The sequence below is a fragment of the Lagenorhynchus albirostris genome, chromosome 12 (assembly GCF_949774975.1).
Source record: "Lagenorhynchus albirostris chromosome 12, mLagAlb1.1, whole genome shotgun sequence".
Taxonomy (NCBI): Eukaryota; Metazoa; Chordata; class Mammalia; order Artiodactyla; family Delphinidae; genus Lagenorhynchus; species Lagenorhynchus albirostris.
This window is the reverse complement of record NC_083106.1, coordinates 63,446,139-63,468,341: the sequence shown is the minus strand read 5'-3', so window position 1 is coordinate 63,468,341 and position 22,203 is coordinate 63,446,139. Positions and strand designations below refer to the sequence as shown.

At 38.7% G+C, this 22,203-nt stretch overlaps 1 long non-coding RNA gene across 1 annotated transcript; it reads right to left on the bottom strand.

Moving 5' to 3' along the window:
* Positions 1-2,769: 2,769 nt before the first annotated feature.
* Positions 2,770-22,048, bottom strand: LOC132530528 (uncharacterized). Its single transcript, XR_009543807.1, has 3 exons — positions 21,881-22,048; positions 17,146-17,236; positions 2,770-4,754 (listed from the first exon to the last, which is right to left on the bottom strand). It is a non-coding gene; the product is annotated as an uncharacterized LOC132530528 (long non-coding RNA).
* Between the last annotated feature and the right edge of the window lie 155 nt (positions 22,049-22,203).

Genomic DNA, 22,203 nt, shown 5'->3' with positions numbered 1-22,203 from the left:
GTTGTGTTTCACTCTCCTATCGGTAATTTTCTTTAGTAATTTTCCATTTCTCTTTATGCCCTTAATATACTTAGCAAATCAACTGAACATCTGTTAAACTGAAGTATTCAAGATAGGAACTTCCTCTTTACTTGTTAGACTAGCATCAGGAATGCCTGAATGTTTAATAAAATGTTTGATATGATTGTAAGCATGATAAAACGACAGTGGTAATATGAGTGTGAGGTTTTAAATCAATAAGTTTACTTTATAAATTTAAAATGGTTTAAAGGCAGAACAGAATCTAAGAAATAAAAGAAAAAACAAAAACATTCTCAGCACTGTCATTTGTGCCTTTCCATTTTAGTAGTTATTTATTTTTGAAGTATTCTGATTATATGTATAGTCCTCTATCTTCTCCCCCAGTTTTTTTTTTCTTCTTTTTTTTTTAAACTTAACTGATTCCTTCCATGGTTTAAAAATAGAGCACATATTTTGTAAGCCTCCTTCAGATAGGAACCACTTCACCACTGCTGTTTGACCACTAGAACTATCCTTATTCATGTCTTGAGATTTCTAAAACAATATCTGCCCTGCATCCACATTGTTTCCAATAGGCAGCATGTATTTGGGAAGCATTAATGATTTTAAAAGGCCCTGAGTCTTAGAATTTTTCTTCTTAAGATCCTTTGCATTTTTCTTTTGAAAGGGCTTCAATATGGGGACCTGGTAAAGGAGGATTAATGTAGTTTAACACAGTGAAAAACTAATTGAATCATTAACTCACCATTCAGATTCAAATATCTTCATTCCAGACCGTATTCACTATTTACACTTCTGCTTTGCTCCTCCGCCTGACTCTTTTCTTCTCCTTTATTGGTAAAACTTCTTAGTCTTAGTTCTAACCCTGAAAAGGTCATGTGAAAATGCACATCAAGTATGTCAGAGACAGTCCTGACTGCTGGAGTGAAGGCTCAGAGGGCTTTTGCTCCAGAAGTTTGAAGTCTTATATTTCAATGTTCCTATGAAGACCTTAGAACCCTGTTAATTTACTTAAACTGGCACAAAAACATAACTGGCTATTACTTCTTTTTTTTTTTTTTTGCGGTACGCGGGCTTCTCACTGTTGTGACCTCTCCCGTTGCGGAGCGCAGGCTCAGTGGCCAGGGCTCACGCGCCCAGCCGCTCTGCCGCATGTGGGATCTTCCCGGACCGGGGCACGAATCCGTGTCCCCTGCACCGGCAGGCGGACTCTCAACCACTGCGCCACCAGGGAAGCCCTATTACTTCTTTTTTTTAAAAAAAAAAAAAAATCAGTGTTTGATAGTTCTCAGTCACTTTGTAAACCTTACTGAACCATCTCATTCCTCCTGGAAAGAATTTGAATTCAAAGTTACAATTCAACTTCCCTGAAATTTTGCATTTGACAGTAGTTTCTTCACATAGTAATACTTTGAAGGTTTAATATCACTTTTTAAAAACAGTGTAGACACTACTATATATAAAATAGATAATCCACAAGGACCTACTGTATAGCACAGGGAACTCAACTTAATTTTTGTAATAAACTGCAAGAGAAAAGAATCTGAAAAGGAATATATATGTACATATATACACACATATATATATATATATATCTATATCTGAATCACTGTGCTGTAACACCAGAAACTAACACGGTGTTGTAAATCAACTATACTTCAATTAAAAATTAATAAATGCATAAATAAATAAAATAAAAACAGTGTAGATTAAGTTAAAATGTATATACAGTGTGGACTGGCCATCATTATTTCACACAGAGAGACGAAAGGAGAGAGATAGAGAGAGGGAGGGAGACGTGAAAATTTAGGGTGGGGGAGGGGTGGGCTTGCAGGAGGCTATTTAACAAGCCCACCACTAATGGGATCTTCCCAGTAGTTACTTTCTATATTTCACCTCCCAAATTTTTCTGGACCTTAGGAAAATTTTAACCTTAGATACGAAACTGACAACTAAAAATTGTCACTCGCCATCTGGTTCTATGAGAATGACGTCCTTAGCCACTGCAGTTGCTAACCTTTAACACATCATGAAAGGAAGGACTTCAGGATGGAGATCAGGAATGAGGCACTCTGTGCTCTGGGAAAACTGGCAGAACAGGCCTTCAGATAGTTAGAAATTTTCAGGAGAAATATTTTTATGAACCCAAATTCTTGCATCTTCCCATACTTAGAAAAGCCCTAAAACCATTAACTAAGATATATGCTCTTCACGGCTAGCAGCAACCTTCTACAGAGATGTGTGCTTAATTTCATGTGAATCACATAGATGCTGACCTCCCCACCACCTCTTCAGAGCAGTTGTTCAGAGCTGAGAGGCTATATCCTGGACTATCGTCCTCAGTCCTAAGTCCCCAAATAAAACTGAACACACAGCTCTCATGTCATGTGTGTTTTTTTTAATTGACAAAACCAATGATAATAACACAACCGTCTTAAGTGGCATTGTTGTTGAACCTGAGTTAGTGTGTCTGATGTACAGTGAGGCCCAACAAACCAAAACGTTGGAGTTTAGAGCAGAGAAAGGTTTATTGCAAGGACCAAGCAAGAACCGGGGGCTTGGGCTCAAAAAAACCAAAACCCCCAGTGGTTTTCAGGGAAGAGTTTTTAAAGGCACACTTGCCTTGGGGTGAGGGCTGCAGGTGTGTGACTTTCCTCTGATTGGTTGGTGGTGAGGTAACAGGGAGTCTTGGGCTCAGGAGTCTTGGGTTCAGCCTGAAGTTACCTGGTTGGGACTCTTAGTTCCTGTAGAAGGACTCAAAGATACATTGGTCTGTATTTCCCTGGAGGAAGAACTAGGACTCTGCTTTATTGCTGCACTATGGTTTCTTGACTGCTTTCCCTTTGTTTCTGCATTCCCTCCCTTCCCTAATTAGTAACTGCTTGAATCTGCCCTTCGGAACTCAGGAAAGGTCTAGGAGGCTGAAGCCTTTTTCCTACAAATAAGAAATGGGGACACAGAGGGCCTTTGGTACCAGGGAGGGCCCACAGGGTCCTGCTTTGTTTCAGTGTGTTGACTATATTACAAAAAATTATTACATTTCTGTTAGTCGGACCTATTTTAGGTTCAATGGTTTCTAGAAAGACACATACTAAATTTTATTGATGACACAATACAACATTTAGTAGACTAGAAATAATTTATTAACTATGATAACAATTCATGGACTTTTACAAATAAGCAGTTTTCTCCTTGATCACTGGTAGACTCAAGTCCATTATAGTTCATTCATCTTCACAGTCAGTAGTTATAAAACAAACATTATGTGCAATCACTCAGATTTGCTTTAATCCCCTAAATGGAACTAGTTAGTCCTGAACTTAGATTTAAAACAAAACTCACTCTCAGCAATGTTTAATTATTTGAAGAAGAAAAAAATAACTGCTTTCTTAAATAAGATCATAGCAGATAAAAATTATGCCTTAATTAAATGCAGTTCCGTTTGTGGAAGCACCTAATGCAGTGCCTTGCATGTAGTAGGTGCTCATTTGGTGATAATTATAGTTATTAGCAGAATTGGAACTAGACCAAGTGCTTCAGGACTCCCAGTCGCTTTTCTCCATATCCCATTTCCCCTTATAAACCCCCAGCACTCTGTCCTCTGCAATTTCTCATCCTTCCACTAATCACACTCAAACTGCACTTTCCAAGAGCAGGAGAGAGATGAAAAAATCAGGAAGACTTGAATGCCTTAAATCACAGACTTTCTCGAAAAGGGTCTTGTTTCAAATATTTATCATATCAACTATGTTACTGGACTGAACTTTGGGTTCACTCACCCTCTATGCAGCAAAGCCAATTTACTGACACCAGCTTATGGCAAAGGAAAAGTACAGCATTTATTACAAGCACCAAGCAAGGAGTATGGGCAGGTTATGCTCAAAAGAACAAACTCCCCAGATGGTTTTCAGGGAAGCATATTTAAAGGCAACATTTGGAGGTGAGGGCTGCAGGATTCATGACTTTCTTCTGATTGCTTGGTGGTGAGGAGGTGACAGGGTGGTGTTTCAGGAATCTCAGTCATCAACCTTCTGGTTCCAAACAGTCTGCGGTCTGTGTGCTTATGCTCAGCATTGAGTCACTTTCCTCCACCTGGTTGTGTGTGTGTGTGTGTGTGTGGCAGGGGGACCTAGCTACTGAAGAACTACTCAAAGGTATCGGTCAGATTCTGATATATGTCCCTTTGAGGAGGAACTAGGTCTCTTTTATCACTGAACTATTGTCGTTTTCTTGTTTGAATTATCTTCCTTTTCTTTCTGCATTCCCTCACTAAGTAAAGCAGCAGTAGAGACATTTATTGTAAATGGAAATAACTACTACAGTAGTTACGTACTCAGTAACTGCATGCTCCTGCTCTTTGTAACTCAGGGAAGGCCTAAGAGACTAAAGACTTTTTCTACAAACAAGAAATGGGGGACACGGAGGGGCTTTTATAACCAGGAGGCTCCCGCAGGGTCCCACTCAGTTTCAACCACAAATAGCGGTTGTTTTTCTTCTTCAACTGACTTATTGCCAGAAGCCAAATTTATACCTGAATATCAGCACCAAAATAACTTGAAAAGTTAAAGTATTCTTGTGTACAATGAAGTGAAGCTCCAAATCAGCCTAATCAGATAGATTTTGACCATCTATTGTCATCACAGATAATGAAATGCATTGCCTTTTTTGCATATGGGAGCCAAGGACAAATGGTCGAGACCTTCAATGGTTCTCCTCTTGATACACCTCAAACCCTATAAGAAGAGAGATAAGAATAAGCTAAAAAACGAGGATAAAATGGGAGTTTTCCCCAGAGTTTTTAAAACACATTATTTTTTTCTCTAAGCCCTCTTTCGTAAGGTAGTATTCTTCACTTAACAAAAACAAACCAAAGAAACTTCGAAATAGTAACAAACCCTCAGAGGAGACATTTTCTGCTTCCTCCACACTGCATTGAGCTGCTCCAAGCACAGAGCTGGCGCTGAAATCATGGACAGAATGCTAGACCAGGAAGGGGCCCCAGAAAAAGGCCCCAGGGCTGTATGTAAAGTTTTACAATTTTCTCCTCTCCACAACCAAGATTACTCCTTCTGAGGGTGGGCGTCTGAGGCATATGTTTCAAACTGGTGCTACATGCAGAAAATGAAATAAACGGCTCCCTTTGCCTTTTTCAGGCCTGGTTGCCTGATCTAAACAAAAGGAGGATGCAATTTGGATTTACCTCATTCTCACTCTCCTTGGTGAGGCAGATGTCTTAAGCACTCTATTTTAAGGATTCAAAGCCCATAATATTACTAATAACTCCACATACTTGTTTGCATTTCCCCTGTTACATATAAATGTCAGAAGCAATGACTTGCAACCCCCTTTAATCTTGTGACAGCTTTATTATCATTGGTTGGCTGAACTTCAAGAAAAGTTATGACAGTGGCAAAGTTCTGCAAACTGCAGCACATATTTCGGTAATTAGGTAAAGGAGAGAGAGCTCCATTTAGAATGCACAGCTGAAATTATTTGCTAAACACTTAAGATGCTGAGGTATATCACATTCCTCCCAGGACAGCTTTTGAAGGATGATTTACAAAGCAATTCTTTTACCGTTTTACCTTTTTTTTTTTTTTTTTTCCGTTAGGCTGTTTTAGCAGCAGCTCTTAACTTGAAAATGGATCTTCTGATAATGGAAATATTGTATTTGCAATATGAGAAGGTGGAAGGAGAGAGTGGTCCAGGAGGCTGTGTTTTGCATTTTCTCCTGTTTTGAACTTAGTTTTCTCGAATGACAGCATCTCTCTCATGAATGCTTTAGCACTGAACATTGTAGCAGATTTTTTTCATTGTTTTTGGAATCAGGCCAAGGTTTTCCAATCTTGGGAAAAAATAATATAAACTGCTTGAAATACATTTTGATCCCACCCAAACAAAACCATTTGTCTTTTTTCAAACCTTAGTTATCAGTGAAGTTCATGTTAACAATTACCTAATAAATTGCTGGGTTTTTATATATTGTTAAAAGGTCATATACTTCAACAGTTTCTTAAAGGAATTTTCTTTTTCCCTGTATGGTAATGGGTTTCAATGAGAAACCTTTCATTCAGATTCTTTTATAGCCAAAATCACAGACAGAAAGAGAGGGTAGAATCTGTAACTGAAATTAATCCAGATATTGCTTAAGTGCATAAATTTAGTCTAATTCACGCTGACTCTTAATTCCTAAGGTTAGCCTGTCCAAATTCATAATTAATAAAGCCTGTTCATCAACTGCTAAAAGTCCAGTTTATGTTTTCATCTGAAATTCAAACAATCATGATCCAATCCCATAGCTTTCTCAAAAGTTAATCTTAGTATCATTTAACAAATTGACAGAAATTCTTAGAGTTCCACAGGAGAAAATACGCTTATTGCAAATTGGAGGAAAAATAACCTATTCTACTTCTATTCTGCCCTCTGTTGCAAGGCACTCTGTCTCGTGCTGTAAACAATACGAAGCAAATTCTTCTCATTCTCCCTCTCCTCTTCTCTCCTCTCCCGAACTGTATATCTTGGCCCTTAATCCAAAATAGACCTAAAGAAACTTAAAATATAAACAAATAAAGCAAAATGAAATAAATTACAAGTACATGAAAAGATTGAGCCAAGGAAAAGAACATTAGCTAGGAATGAACACCTCGCAAAACGAATGCCGTTATCCAACACAATTCCTAAGCGTTGGCTGTGCACTGACATTAAGCAGGATGAAAAGAGTTTTGTTGGTTACATGACTGGATTCTTTTTGCTTTTTTACAAAAAGCAGAAGGAAATAGTGGGGAAGCACAGGGATCCCTGATCATAGAATGAGAAATAAATCTCTTTCAAGGATACTTATGAGGACACAGTATCATATTATGCAATAGCGTCCTTTACCACAGAGTAAGCAGCACTAAGAACTTCATAGCTTTATTTGTCATACTTGTCTTCTCTTCAGTCTTATGGCTTCCTTCCAAGACCCAATTCAGTAAATGCTACCCTCAAGTGGGCTAGTATGCTTTTGGATGGCTTGGTTTAACTCGAGTATATTGTTTACTATCTAAAACAATAGATGCACTGTATATCTTTCCGATGACCTTACATCAATATTATTTCTTTTAGTTGAACTATGTTAAGTACTGGCAAGCACTGAATTCAAGATTATACAATACTTCGAACAAGAATCTAGGCTCCAGCTAGTCTGTGTTGCAGTGTGGAACAGATTCTTATGGTTTAACATTCAGAAGAATTCCAAGAGATTTGATCCTATCTTTGTTTCATTCTAAGTAGATACGTTCTAGAAAACTAAGGGTTTCCCCATTGCCCATATTCAAGTTTACCATTTACAAGATTACCAATAAATAGAGAGAGAAAGAGAGAGAGAGAAAACACTAAAACGTGACATGCTTTTCATAGAAAAAGAATCAGGTGAAAGTTTGATAAGTGTGCCACTTTAACTATTTTTATTTGAATAAAAATTTTGGGGGCTTCCCTGGTGGCACAGTGGTTGAGAGTCCGCCTGCCGATGCAGGGGACGCGGGTTCGTGCCCCGGTCCGGGAGGATCCCACATGCCACGGAGCGGCTGGGCCCGTGAGCCATGGCCGCTGAGCCTGCGCCTCCGGAGCCTGTGCTCCTCAACGGGAGAGGCCACAACAGTGAGAGGCCTGCGTAACGCAAAAAAAAAAAAAAAAAGGGAGGGAAAAAGAGTACTTGTCAATGAAGTCTTGGTTTTTTAGTCCTTCAAAAAAGGAAAATTAAGGAGGAAATCTAAGAATGAATGAATGAATTAAGCTATAGGTTAATAAAGATTAATAAGGATCTGTAAATTTGTACAAGAAAAGAAGTAAAAAAGAAAAGAACTCATTTATTTTATGAGTATATCACTGAAGTCACTTGGAGCAAGTAAATGTTGGCAACATTACTTTAATTTCACATCAGGATCCATTTTATATGCTATGATCCATTTTATAAAAGTGACTACTTGTAAGATCAGACCACCCAAGAAGGCTGTTCTCTTGCTCTCTGTATATCCCCTGCTTGACCAGTCCTGGCCTCACCTGACCAGCCTTCCGTCTTAATCATAGAGCCTAATCAGTAAATGCCTAGGTACTTGACCCTGGTCCCAGCCAGTGAATATTCTAATCTTTAGATCAGAATGTCTGCACTCCGATAGTTTATCAAAGGGTCCATTAGGGTAGTTCTCCTCTGCTGGTTTCCCTGGTAACCGAAGAGGATGAGCCAACGGGACGTCAAATTTTTCTATAACTGGTAACACTCCCCCTCCCCTTAGCGAAGACTGCTTCCATGTCCTGCCTGCCATCCGTTGTCCACAATGGGGTGTCACTCCAGGACCCCTTTCCTTTAGACATGTAAGATTCCCTATCCAATAAACCACCGACGTCTCTGTTGCTGTCTCCTGCCTCTTTCTTCAGTCTTGAGGCTGGGCAGTCACAAGGCTTGCAGACCCGTGGAGTGCAGCCTAATATCAGCATTTTAATGGTGAACCTGGACATTTACTTGTGTGGCTCACAATCTTTTGTATAGTTAAAACCAGTTAAAGGTCAACTTTCTTACTGTATTTAACCAATAAATCAATCACCCAGCTGTGCATAACCTCATAAGGAATCTACTGAAACTATGGCACATTTACTTTTCTGCATTTTTGTAGTAGGTACTGGTGAACAAGCTGCTAAACACTCGAGGATAGCTTTTTTTCCACCATGGGGTAAGAGGAAAATGGTGTAAGGTCGGATCTTAACAAACGGCACCGCGAAACAGAGGAAAGCTTCAAGTGAGCTTTATTAGGGAGCGCTCCCGGGCGAGGTTCACTGGTCCGAGAGAAAGGGGCCAGAGAAGTTGGGCAAGATTTTATAGGGGAAGAAGGGAAAGGGGTGTGGTGAATCCGGGATGGCGCAGGGTATTCCTTATTTGGTGGCCTTTTCGGGTATCCTGAGGGACCGTTAGTCCCGCCCCTCGAAAGGCGGGAAGGCTGGGCTGGGTTCAAAGTCCCCAGGTCAGTTCCTGGAACTGGGTGGTCCGGAAAGTCTCCAGGTCAGTTTCTGGAATTGGGTGGTCCAGAGAGTTTCGGTCTGATGCAACCTGTGAATCTGATTGTGTTCCCCTGCCTCGGGCCAGTTGGCCTTACAAATAGTATATAGCAAAATTGTTGAGGATCATATAAATGAAGGTTCATTTATTTACATTGTATTCTTCAAGTGCCAAATTCAAGGGATGGAAAAAAGAACAAACCCAGCACAGTTATCAAGGGGCTTTCAGTCGAGTCGGAAGATAGTCCTTCAAGCAAATCAGCCTCAGTAAAATAAATAAAATAGATGTTTGGCAGCCAATGTTGGTTACCTATTCATTGTTTTTTACGGTGATATATTAAGAAATATATTTGGTCCTTGTCCCCGGCTTCTGTCACACAGCTCCTCCTACCCTTCCATGGAATTTCCTAGCTGAGAGGAGTGTCTTTTGTTATTCATGAGGGGCCCCTTTTGAGCCCACTTGAGTTTATGCTAATGAGGTGACAGGGTGGGGCCCCTAGGTAGCCTCAGGTAGGGGCTGGTCACCAGAAATACCAAGAGATTAATGGGTTGGAAACTTAAGCCCCACCCACGAACTTCTGGGACAGGTAAAGGGGGCTAGAGAATAAGCTCTATAAAGACTCTTGAACAATGAGATTTGATGAGCTTCTGGGTTGGTGAATACATCCAGATGCTGGTAGGATGAGCCACCCTAGTTCTACAGGGACAGAAGCTCCTGTGCTTGGGGACCCTTCAGGACTTTGCACTATGCACCTCTTCATTAGGCTACTTATTTGTATTCTTTATCATATCCCTTATAATAAGCTGGTCGACATACGGAAACGTTTTCCTGAGCTCTGTGAGCCCTTCTAGCGAATTATCAAACCTGAGAAGCAAGTGTGGGAACCCAATTCATAGCCCATAGGCCAGAAGTACAAGTGACAGCCTGGACTTGGCAGTTGGTGTCTGCAGTGGGGGCAGTCTTGCAGGACTGAGCCCTTAACCTTTAGAGCTGATGCCGTCTCCAGGTAGATAGCATCAGAACTGAGTTAAATCTGTAAGACACTCAGTGGGGTGTCCCCTGAGAATTAGACTTGCTTGGTGGTGTTGGAAAACACTCCAGACTTACTGCAGCAGTGTTTCTTACTAAGCCCTCTGATTTAGTTCAGATCCTGGACAGCCATCTGTTTCATGTGCCCCCCACCCCCAGCCTTCGGCTCCAGGGGTAGGATGTTAATTAACCTAAGCCAATCAGGATAATTCTATCCCATTTGACAATTCTAGTTTAGTATTGGATGTGATGCAAACCAGGCCAATGAGATGTTAGAAACATGTTCTGGGAAACTTTTTCTTCTAAAAAGGCATGCCAACTGAATATTTATTGTATTCTGAAAGTTCTCATGTGAATTTGAGGTGCCTGGATCTGTTCCAGCTGCCTCTGCTTCTAGAGCTGACCTCCCAGGCACACTTCATGTTAAAGATATTCTCAGTCTCACTTACCTACATAACAAATCACTGTGATAAAAATAAATTGCTCTTAATGACTTTATTCAAAGATAGATTTGCAGACTCACAAAATCAATGGAATTACTCCTGTCGTGGAAATTTAAGAAATTTTGACAAGCAATTTTTAAATGATTCTATAATGCCAGCATGCAGATGGCCTTCTCACAGAGGTGAATCCAAGTACCTTTTTGTTTGTTTTTATTTTTTAATAGTTTTCCCTAAGTTCTATTTCCTTCTTTGCATGGCCTTTTTCTATACACTGGATTGTATCCTTCTAAGTCTTTCTCCGTACTCAGACAAGAACATTATTTACACATATAAAGGGATTGTGGAGGTAAGGTTTGGGTTTTTTTTTTTTAAATCATTGTAATGATCAAAATGGGATTCACTGCAACTTCCTTTTCTAAATTAATAACTTGTACATACCTGTAAGTCATTAGATATTATATAAAGAGCCACAAAATATTCTATAGTGGGTATATAACAATTTGTCCAGCAATTTTCCTATCGAAGAATATTGAGAACGTTCCCCTTTCCCTCCCACTTATAACGCTGCTACAGTAAAATCTTTCCTTTACATAAACTTATGTGTCACGTATACTGCTATAGGATAGATTCCTAAAAGTAGAATTGTTGTATAAAAGATATGGATACATTTTTCTTCTCCTTTTAAATGAAGATTTCCCCTTAGTGGAAAAATTTACATATATATATATATATATATATATATATATATATTTATTATTCAATTCCACCAAAAAACTTTTCCTCTTGTAAAGAGTTAAATAAAATATATTCTCGTGTATTTACTTATGTTTATTTAACCATAAAATATATTTTATTGGACTTACCAAAGGGACTACTATCTCTCTGGAATTACCTGATTGAGTTTCATTTTACTTGTCCATTTCATAGTTAAATACAAAGCTAGAAAGAAAAACTGAGTTTACAACACTGTACTTCAAGTTCTCCCATTCTGGGATTGCATTGTGTTAATGCAATTATCTCAGTACTGAATTATTTTGCAAGTGCCACTTTGTTATAGTGAACCCACAACGTATAGTGCAAGTTCTTTCTTGGTATTTTATTTAAAAACAAGCTGACCTCGTATCTTGGTATTTAATCATTTCTTCCAGTTTACAAAAGAGGCCAAATATAGAAATACTCACTGATGATAGTGAGTATTTTTTCATCTCTTCAGTGTAAAACTCAGCACTCAGAGCCAGCTTTACACTCTTAGGAGGTACCTGTTCTTCTGGAGAGACAGGTGTGAAACAGCAGCCAGGCCCGCTGTGGAATTGGCAGTGTTCCTGAAATAGGCTGCTTTGGTAAAACAGGAGGACATACAGAGAGTTAGACTGGAGTCCAGGGAAGGCTTTTGTTTATTAGTTTATGCCTTCTGTATTAGTACTGGAGCTTGAGACTAGCAGACACAAAATTACAGTTGGCATTTGCTAAGATACTTCGGGCAAAGAGGCTACGACGGAGCCTGTCTCCTTTCTGGCCAGAAGCAGTCCTGCTGGCAGGCTACCACATAGAGGGGTGTCTGCCTCCTCTATCGACTCTTGTGACAAAGAGAGCTGTGTCATCTGTCAGTCTGGCACCTTTCACAGGCACAAAATCCACTTGAAAATCAGAGATGGAGAAGGATCTTCATTAGAAACTGATTGTGTGTAGCAGTCATCTGGGGGATGAGACTTCTGGAAGATACAGGACGCAGCACAGTGTGGAAAATTGAAGTGGCGTGGTTGTTGGAAGTGCTCATTACTAATGCTGGAGTGACTTATGAAACGGTAAAATGAAATACAAGACCAAGGCGTGTGAACAAAATTAACGAAAGATAGAATAAGCGTTTCACTCCTCACACTGTGCAGTCCAGTCTGTGGATAGCTTTACAGATGCTACACCTTAAGGAAGTGATGGCTACAATCGAATCTGCCTGATAATAAAATATCTTGGAGTATAAAATTAGAATCATTTACTATATGACACCCTGTCGAGCATAACAGGCCAAGGAATATTAACCCTAATATTTTTAATATTGACTTAGCTGTCAGAGAGCCCTGAATTATAGGAGAAACCTTGCTGCTATCTATTCAAAACTCAGGAAATGGGCACCCTTTGTCTCTGTTTTTGTTTTTTTTTAAATACCTGTGAAATTCAAATACTCCTTAAAATATAAACATAAAATATAATGATTCAAATAATATCTAATAGGTATTTATAGGTGATCTAAATTCATCCTGACATTTCTATGCAATGCTTTGCATAGAATATTAAAAGCCACTTTTTAACAGATCTAGGCCAAGGCAGAATTGTATATGCTATATGCAGGAAAGAGTAGAGGGATGTAATTCAGATATCAGACTTTGGAATGAGTCAATCTCAGCCAGAATTCCACTTCCATTATTTTATGTGGAACTTTAAACAACTACCTTTTCTGTGCCCTGATTTCCTCATTTGCAGAATGTGGTTGAGAATAATTATAACTAGAGATTTTTAGGAACCTATAAGATTTAATGTCAAATTTTAGAACAAAGGTCAGTGGCATTACAGGTGCCCAATAAATATTAGCCAATATCGTTTGACAGTTTGTCTTCACCAGGCCAGGCTCCCTCTTATCTTGCATATCCAATTACTTAAATACTTGGTCATCCTGTGTCACCATTCACATGTGTAAGAAAGAAAGGTCAAAAAGGATTCTATTCTTCCAGAATTTTGTGTGTTACCTCTCTCAGTGCTATTTAATTCTTGAGGGTCTTTTTTTCCTCCTCTAATTGTGCAATTAAGGGTCTGCCATCTGTCACAGATACGGCAGCAGCTCTGAATGAGCTGGGAAAGTATTTCATGCCCAGAGGTGTTATTTCATGTCACAGAGTTAGTCCTACTTTACTAATTCCATCTACACATAAGGCCTGCCTAGTCCAAACACTTGCAGGAATAGAAAGCGGATATCAAAGCATTAAAAATAAGGATTGGTATGTGGTTTCCCCAAAAAATTATTTTAGTGTTTGACAAGAAAAGATTTTAAATTTGTGCTCCTTTATTTAAATTTTTCACATCATTCTTATTCTATACTGAGGTTTTCAATCAAGTCTACCTCCTTTTTTCTCTAGCCTTCTAAGAGATTTAGAGAAAACAAAACCCCAAAATTAGCTTACTGAAATATCACTGAAAGTAACAACTTTCTTTCCAAGTACAACTACCCTCCCCCCCAGTTTTGTTTAAATCTACTCATTCTTGTCTGTCTAGATCGGCATGGTTATATGTAGTAGCCATTTAGCCACAGGAGGCAACTGAGTGCTTGAAATATGGCTAACACAAATTGAGATCCAACTAAGAGTAAAAGACACACCATATTGCACAGACTTAGCTTGAAGGAAAAGATGTAAAATATATCATTGATAATTTTTTTATTGACAACATGTGAAAATATTTAGTGTGGGTTCAGTAAAACATGTTATAAAATTAATTTCACCTATTTACCTTTTTTTAATGTGGCTACTAGAAAATGGAAAATTACATATATGTCTTGCATTTGTGGCTTCTGTTTATTCTATCAGTCTGGAATAGGGCTGCTCTAGACTAATAGAAGGGAAACATTGCTGTTATAAAAAAGAAAAAACAAAACTCCACATTAAATGGAATTTTAAAATAAAAATTTAGAGGAGAAATTTTTTTTTTTGGCCACACTCTGCGGCTGTGGGATCTTAGTTCCCTGACCAGGGAATGAACCCGAGCTCCCTGCAGTGGAAGCGCAGAGTCCTAACCACTGGACTGCCAGGGAATTCCCTAGAGGAGAAATATAATCCCAAAATTCCATTTGTAAATGTAATGGAGTATTTCTCTTGTTAAGAACAACCACAGAAACCAAATTTCTCACTGTCCCCCCAAAAAAGGTGTCTGAAGACATCAGAGAGCTAATGAGGCAGCCCACACTCAAGAGCAGAATCCCAGGAAGAAGGCCAACGTGGAGGTGTGAGCTGAAGTAAAAGTTGGACTTTCAGGAGATACCAAAAAGGTGGTGTCATAATAAGGACTCCAGGCTCCCTAACGGAATCCCTGGAAGACCAAACCCTACTGAGGAAAACAAGTTTGATGGAGTCTTATGAAAACTCTACCTAGTTTTGATAGACAGAGCATCCAACTTTATCTATCTGTCAGAGGGCAGTGAACTCTCTGGAGAAAGACAGTGCCATTCAGGGCCTCTACATTTTTTTGGTATGTGATATTAGCTATTCGATTAAAAATTACTATGAATGTGAAAAAACAGAACCCAAAGGGGAAAAAATTAGATAATCAACTGACTTACAGATGACCCATGCTATGGTCTGAATGCATATGCATCACCAAATACATATGAAACCTAACCCCTAAAGTGATGGTATTAGGAGGTGGGAACTTGGAGGTGTTTAGGTCATGAGGGCAGAGTGCTCAGGAATGGGATTAATGCTTTCATAAAAGAGGTTCCCTTGTCTCTTCAGCCATGTGAGGACACAAGGAGAAGATACCCTTTAAGATGTGGGCCTTAACAAATACCTGACCATGTCAGTGTCTTGATCTTGGTCTTTCTAGCCTCCAGAACTGTGTGAAATAAGTTTCTGTTATTTATAAGCTGCTCGGTCCATGGTATTTTTTTCTAGAAGCCCTAATGGACTTAGGCAACCTAGTTACTGAAGTTATCAGATATAAACTCTAGTTAATGGGCTTAAGAAAATAGGTGACAGATATAGAAATTAAAATACAAGTAGAAACTCTAGAACTGAAAATACAATTACAAAATTTTTTTTAAAACTCAGTAGAAGGGTTCAATTGCAGGAGAGAGGATTGGTGAACTCTAAAATAGGTCAGTGAAAAATATCAGGCTTACTCAGAGAGCAAAAGTGATGGAAAATATGCAAAAGAGGGTAAGAGATATATGAGTCTTAATAAAATATTCCAATAAGAAATATCACTGGAGTCTTGGAAGAGGAAGACAAAGACAACAGGCAGTTATCCTATCTGAATAGTCACTGGGTGAAAATTTTCCACAACTGTCAAAAGATATCAGACCTCCGAGTCAAGAAGCCCTACAAACCTGTCTAGGATAAATATAAGGAAAATCACATTAGGTACATCATAGTAAAACTTTGGAAAAACAGAGACCAAGGGATCATTTTTAAAGTATGGGGGTTCAGGGTTGGGGGGCAAGAGCCAGTAGACTACTCACTTGCTAGAAGAAGAAAAGAATGTAACTTGACAAATTGTGAGGCTGGATGAAATTAGGCATCAAAGGAGTTCTGCAAAGCTCATAATTCAACATCCTTGGAAAGGCTGCTGCAGATTAAGTTATGCCACCTACAACCCTCAAACTGATCCATGTATGGAAACTGTCAGGTAGCTGTAGCAAATTATAGAGATTATATGAGTGTATAGTATTGTTAGTCCTGTTAACCATGGGACAATATCACCAGAATAAAAGAGCAAGAGTAAACGGAAATTAAGAAAGCCGATTCATTTTTAAAACCATTTCACTGGTCTTTAAAGCTGCCATTATTGGGGACTTTCCTGGTGGTCCAGTGGTTAAGACTCCATGCTTCCACTGCAGGGGTCATGGGTTCGATCCCTGGTCGGGGAACTAAGATCCTACATGCCTTACGGTGTGACCAAAAAAAAAAAAGAGAGAAAAAAAAGAACTGCCATTATTTTGGCATATTCTACCAATGAATACTGTTGGGAGATGTTCTTGAGAGTTGTAAGGGTAGAACAGCTATTATACTGATATCACTCTACTTCCTGTTTAAATGAGGACAATAGACTAGTTAGATCGGCCTTACCAACAACATCATAACCTAAATTTTTTATAACTACAAAAATTTTACCAAATTTACTTCTTCTATTCATATTTGTTCACATTCTTCTCCAACAGTGATACATGTGCCCATTTGCTGCAGTAAATAAATACAAACTAAACCAGATCAAAGCAGAAAACTTCTCCATCAAACATCACTGAGAAACACCAATAATAGGGAAGAAAAAGAAACGGAAGAGTATAGCCATGTATGTGTATGTCTGTCACTGTGCATGGTACATGCGTCAGTTTCATCACTGTGCCGTGTGCTTTGAAGTCAGAACCATGTGGTCCACTGTGAGGAGAATTCCTGCTCTAGTAGCCTGACCCCTTCTGATTTTAAGCATCTTAATACCTCTTCCTCAGCCATATATTCATTTACTTAACCATTTATTCTGCAGATATTTATTGAGGATTAGTAGGCACTATACTAGGTATGGTACCTAAATGGAAGAGACAAGGTAATTAAGTAAAACACATGGAATGGCAGATACTGGAGAGTGCTATGGAGAAAAATTAAATAAGGAGAAGGTCAGAAACTGATGGGATGAAATTTTAGATAGGGCAGCCAAGGAGGATATGGGAAAGAAGGTAACGTTAAGAACTTGATGGAAATGAAGGAGTGGAGAAATTGAGGGCAAGCATTTCAGTCAGAAACTCCAGTAAATGCAAGGTCATGGGGCAGGGGCAAGGCTGCTATGTTCAAGGACAAGAAGGTCCATGGGACTGGAGCAGAGGGAACTTAAGGAGTGTAATAGGAGATGTGATCAGAAAGGTACCTGGGGGAGTTCTCCTGGCGGTCCAGTAGTTGGGACTCAGCGCTTTCACTGCCATGGCCCAGGTTCAATCCCTGGTCAGGGAACTAAGATCCTGCAAGCCAAGCAGCATGGCCAAAAAAAAAAAAAGGAAATGAAAAAAAAAATCCTAAAGCACCTGGTTCAGTCATTGAAGAACTTTGACTTTTACTCCGAATGAGATGGGGTCACACTGGAGAGTCTTGTACAGAGGAGTTATATGACTGAAGATGGATTTTAAAGGAACATTCTGGCTGCTGTGTGGAGGACACAGATTGAAGGGGGGCAAAAGCAGGGAGCAGGGGGACCAGTTATGAGGCTATTACAATAATCCAACTGTAAAATAATGATGCCTTAGTTTAGGGTAGTGTCAATGCACATGGTGAGAGATCACCGGGTTCTGATAGAGCCTATAGATTTTGCTCATGGATTAGCCAAGAGGTAAGCATGACCATAACATTTTTGGTCTAAACAGCTAGGAAAAATGTAGTAGGCATCTACTAAAAGGGAGATTGTGAGAAGGGCAGATTTGGGAAATCTCAGGTTTGGAAATGTAAAGTTTGAGATGCTAGATACATATCTAAGTGATGAATCATTTTGGCAGGTCTTATGGCAAAGACTAGTTCAGAAGGAAAAGTAACTTATGAATAAATACTCTTAGTCATTCTCTACAACGCTGTAGATTCATAATGTGAGTTATTAGAAGACACTGTTTTGAATCTGGCCACTCAGCATACTGTGTTCTCCCCCTTTCATGGTGTTAAAATTGTCTTTCTACACCAGAAGGGAGGTTCATGTGATATAACCTTGAACAGTCATAGAACGTTATGCTCTTTGACAACATGAGGTGGCCCAAACTCCTTCCTGCTACTGATATATTGGTACTGACATATTAAGAAAAATAAAACTATTTTTCTCTAAATTTACAAATTTACGATTATGTAAATCTACAGTCGCCAGTCACCATCTTCCCTGACTGCAGGTCATTCTGTACTAGAAGACCACGAGGCCAATACACAGCCAGAAAGACTGCTGACAGGTAGAAGGCAGGCTTTGAGGTCCTCTACCAGCCTCGACTAAAACAAGCTTCACCCTAGGACTTCAGTTACTTAGGTCCATAAATTCCTTTTCTCCCCCTCCCCCTCCTCCTTCTTCTGTTTCTTCTTCTTCTTCTTTTTCTTCTTCCTCTTCAATTAAACCATTTAAAATTGAATTTCATGTGAAAGAAATACAAGTAGAATTTCTTGAATAGGAAACGAGTCTTTAGAGATTTATTCATTTCCACTTGCAGAAACTGAGGCATATCAAGCTGATAACATTTTATTGCTGCATTTTTAAATAATTCCTATGGGTAACGCAATTCAGATTGTGCAGTATGAAAATAGGCACTATTTTTGAAATCAAAATTGATTAATGATTTATTCCGATTCTTATTAGAGCCGACTTTCAACCATCTGTGTGAGTGGAGGACAAAAATGATGTTCCCCCAGAAAATTCCCTAATCTACACTAAAATCAACTACTTTCATTCTCTATCCTAAATATTTTTATAGAAATTCCAAGATTTAAGGTGCTAAATACATATCTAAGGGGTGAATCTTATTCTGCATGCATCATGTGTGAGTTGTAGAGTTATTCTTCCTTTGCTGAAAAGACCAAATCTAAAATTTAAGTGCCTATAGAAAGAAGATATACTCAGGGTTCATTGAACCCATATAGTCTATAATTTACCTTGTTAATCTAATAATAACTTATTATATTAACAATCAAAAGCCCCAAAAACATTCCAAGAGAAACTGAGTTAAAGTTAAATTAGCAATAGATTCTTGGCCAAACTCTGGATTGCTATTATTATTTTCAATCTCCAGAATGCTCTAGTTTATAATTATGTATTATTTACTGTATCAGCTGGTGAACAACTTACCTTCCAAAGTCAACCATTAAGCACGTACTTGAAATTCTTTTTATAGATGTGTTGGTTATTTTATAAATGTAACAATGGTCCAAAAAGCTGCAACTTCTGTTTCATGCTCTTCACAGACTACCAAAATGCATGCAATTTATTTTTATCAGTAAATTCAATATTCACAAAGCAAATTTAAACACTCAAATATATAATAAGAGATCTCCTTGAAAACATTATCACACCTCTTACTGGGTAAAAACCCAATTTTTTAGTTCTAAAAATGAACTTTCCTCACCCCTAAAGAGAACTGTTGCCAGATGTGAGTAAATTAAAAATAAAAACATTTAGATAATATTTGGCAGAGAAAATATGACTCTAAAGGAGGTTCCTAGGGTTCCTCCTAGGATTCAGAGTTAAGATCATTCACATCTCCACTGAAGATATTTAACACAAACACAGTTAGCATCTGGAAGAGAAAAAACAGATACCGTTATCGTGATTCCGTGACTTGGAGATATCAGTATTTTCTTCTTATTTAGTTTATTTAATTCCCGAGTAACTCTCTAAGTCTAAGGATTAAAATGCCAAAAAGAAAATGAGAGGAGGCCTAAGACAGAGTGAGCTGTAGTCTAAACAAGAAGCAAGGCCCTGTGTATTATCCTCATGTGAATGGAGATTCCTTGGATAATGCCTATAGATCAGATAGGAAAAAAGGCTTTGCTCACAGCCCACCATTGTTCAGTCTTTGTTGGAACCAAAATAAGTAGAGACTCGCTTTTCAGGCCCAGCCTGTGAGGACTGAAGAAAGGAATGCCATTGGATCCCAGCAGTGTTTGATGTCTTCATTTTCCAGGACTCCTCTGAGAGAGACCTGGCAGGTGGGGATAAGTCTCCACAGAGAAGAGGCAACTCCTGAACTGAGTCACTTCCCTGCTAACGAGCACTGGAGCACTTCTATTATGATAAAGTGCTTTTATTGTCATGGTAGAGCTAATAGAGCTGTGATGACATCACATGTTCTGGAATGAAACAAGTGGAAGGAAGGGAAGAGGAAAAAGTTCCCCAGAAGCCATGAAATCCCCCAGGGGGCCACAAATAGTATTGGCAAAAGTGCAACGGACAGATATGTGACATATTCCATTGGGGCAAGTATGATGAAATGACTTCTAAGCCATCCTCTCCAACTTCAGTCCAACTGGCCCATCCCCCAGAAGGGTATGAAATGAGAAATAAACAGATGAAGATAATGAAATATAACAAGTTTTCTGGGTTAGCTACCCGTCAAGGTTTAGCAGTTTCCTTAAACTTGGGAGTTCAGTATGCTTTATCCCTTATATGATTATTTATGTAGATTCAGATATTTTTAGTTTTAGAAATATGATCATATTCTAATTTAAAATATATTCTAAGGATGCACTTCTAAAAGCCCCAAGATCATGTCAAACAGCCATTTTCAGCTCTCTGGAATTCCACTCATCAGCAAAAATTACTGGCCTTAGAAAAAGCCAAGTTCATTGTCTTGCAAAATACTGTGGGTATTTATGTTGCAGCATGATAAATCTCAGAGAGAAAGGAAAGTGGGTATGAGATTTTTAGATCTATTACACCATTTAACTCAAAGAATGTTTATATGACCCACTGCACAAAGTTTAAATACATGAGGTAGTTTTGATTGTTAACTCCCTGAAATTGCTGGCAGAGCAAAGTGAGACAAGACATTATGAGGATTTTTTGTGTGCTCTGGTATTGTTATCTGCTAGAAGGCACTTTCTGTCTCGTCAGCTGCTTCAGACATCTGCTCAGATCCATAAAGCCTGCATACAAGCCTGGGTTGTTTCTGTTTGTTGGGAGTTGAGAAGCATTAAATATTAGTTGATTATAAGTTAGTTCTGTTACTCAAGGTTAGATAAGACAGAAGAATTTTAGTGCTAAATTCAGTTCTCAAGAAAAACAAACTTGCTTATTAACCCACTCAGTTTGTTTCCTAGATACATTTTCCTTTTTAAAAGTATATGTTACAGCGCATGTTACAGCAATTTGAACAATAAAGAAAAGAAAATGTTCCACCCTAATTTTCCACACGATGTAACTACTACAGCATTTTAGAGTACTTTTTGCAGATTTTTATATAAAAACTTGCACATAGTTTAAAGATAAACATGAAATGTTACAGTCGGCCATATTTCCCTATTTCCTATGTTGCTTTATTCTTCTTTCATAAAGCACCACTTCAAATTGCTACGTGATATGAAGATAAGAAAATTCACTTAATCCTTACCCTATTGTTGATTATTTAATTTGGGCAGCATTTCTGGGGGACCCAGGGTGAAGTTAACCCTACACTTGCTTCTTTTGTGTTCAGATGTGTTTTCCCACATTACATAATCTAAGCAAATTCCTGTTCATTTTATTAGAAAAAAATAGTCTGACTTACATATTAATACTTGGACAAATTGTTGTGTATATTTTTGATTAGCCTTTAAAATAGATACATGATAAGATGAACTCAAGATACATATGAGTATATTGGTAATCCAGTGCAGTTGTAGTACAATTCTTTTCTGGGGTCCACAAATACCCCCAGACCCACTCAGTATGTTCATTCTATCAGCATGATTCCTGCCAGGCAGGGGAATTCATCCTGCTTGGGAGAGAGGGAGGCAGGATTATTGTAACCAGGGTCTTCCTCCCAGACTTAGAAAGAGGAGGACTAATCAAGTTGTAGTTCTCGGGAAAACCTGCAAATATAGATTCTAAATTTACATAGAATACACAATTAGACCTTTAAAGGCTGTAAGGACAAGATAACATTTACCTTTTGGCCTCTTCCAAATGTATCCCTTCCTGTCTTCCTAGTTTATTCTCTTCAACGGCCACTTTCCGTCTGTTGAGTCCTCGGCTCGGTTGTTAATATTCTTGGGGAAATCGAAGGCTTGGCAGAAGTGAATACCTCTCTTAGTCATGATCCTACTGCCTGGCTCAAACTCCCTCCCCACTGAGCCTGGTCTAAATTTAGCCTATTGTTATGATGCTCTTGGTATTTGTTTAGAAGTTACTAGACACTAGGAATCCTGGGAATAGGGCCAGGATAGAGCTGGGGTGTTATAGTAGACACTGATAGCAAAGGCACATCTCCAT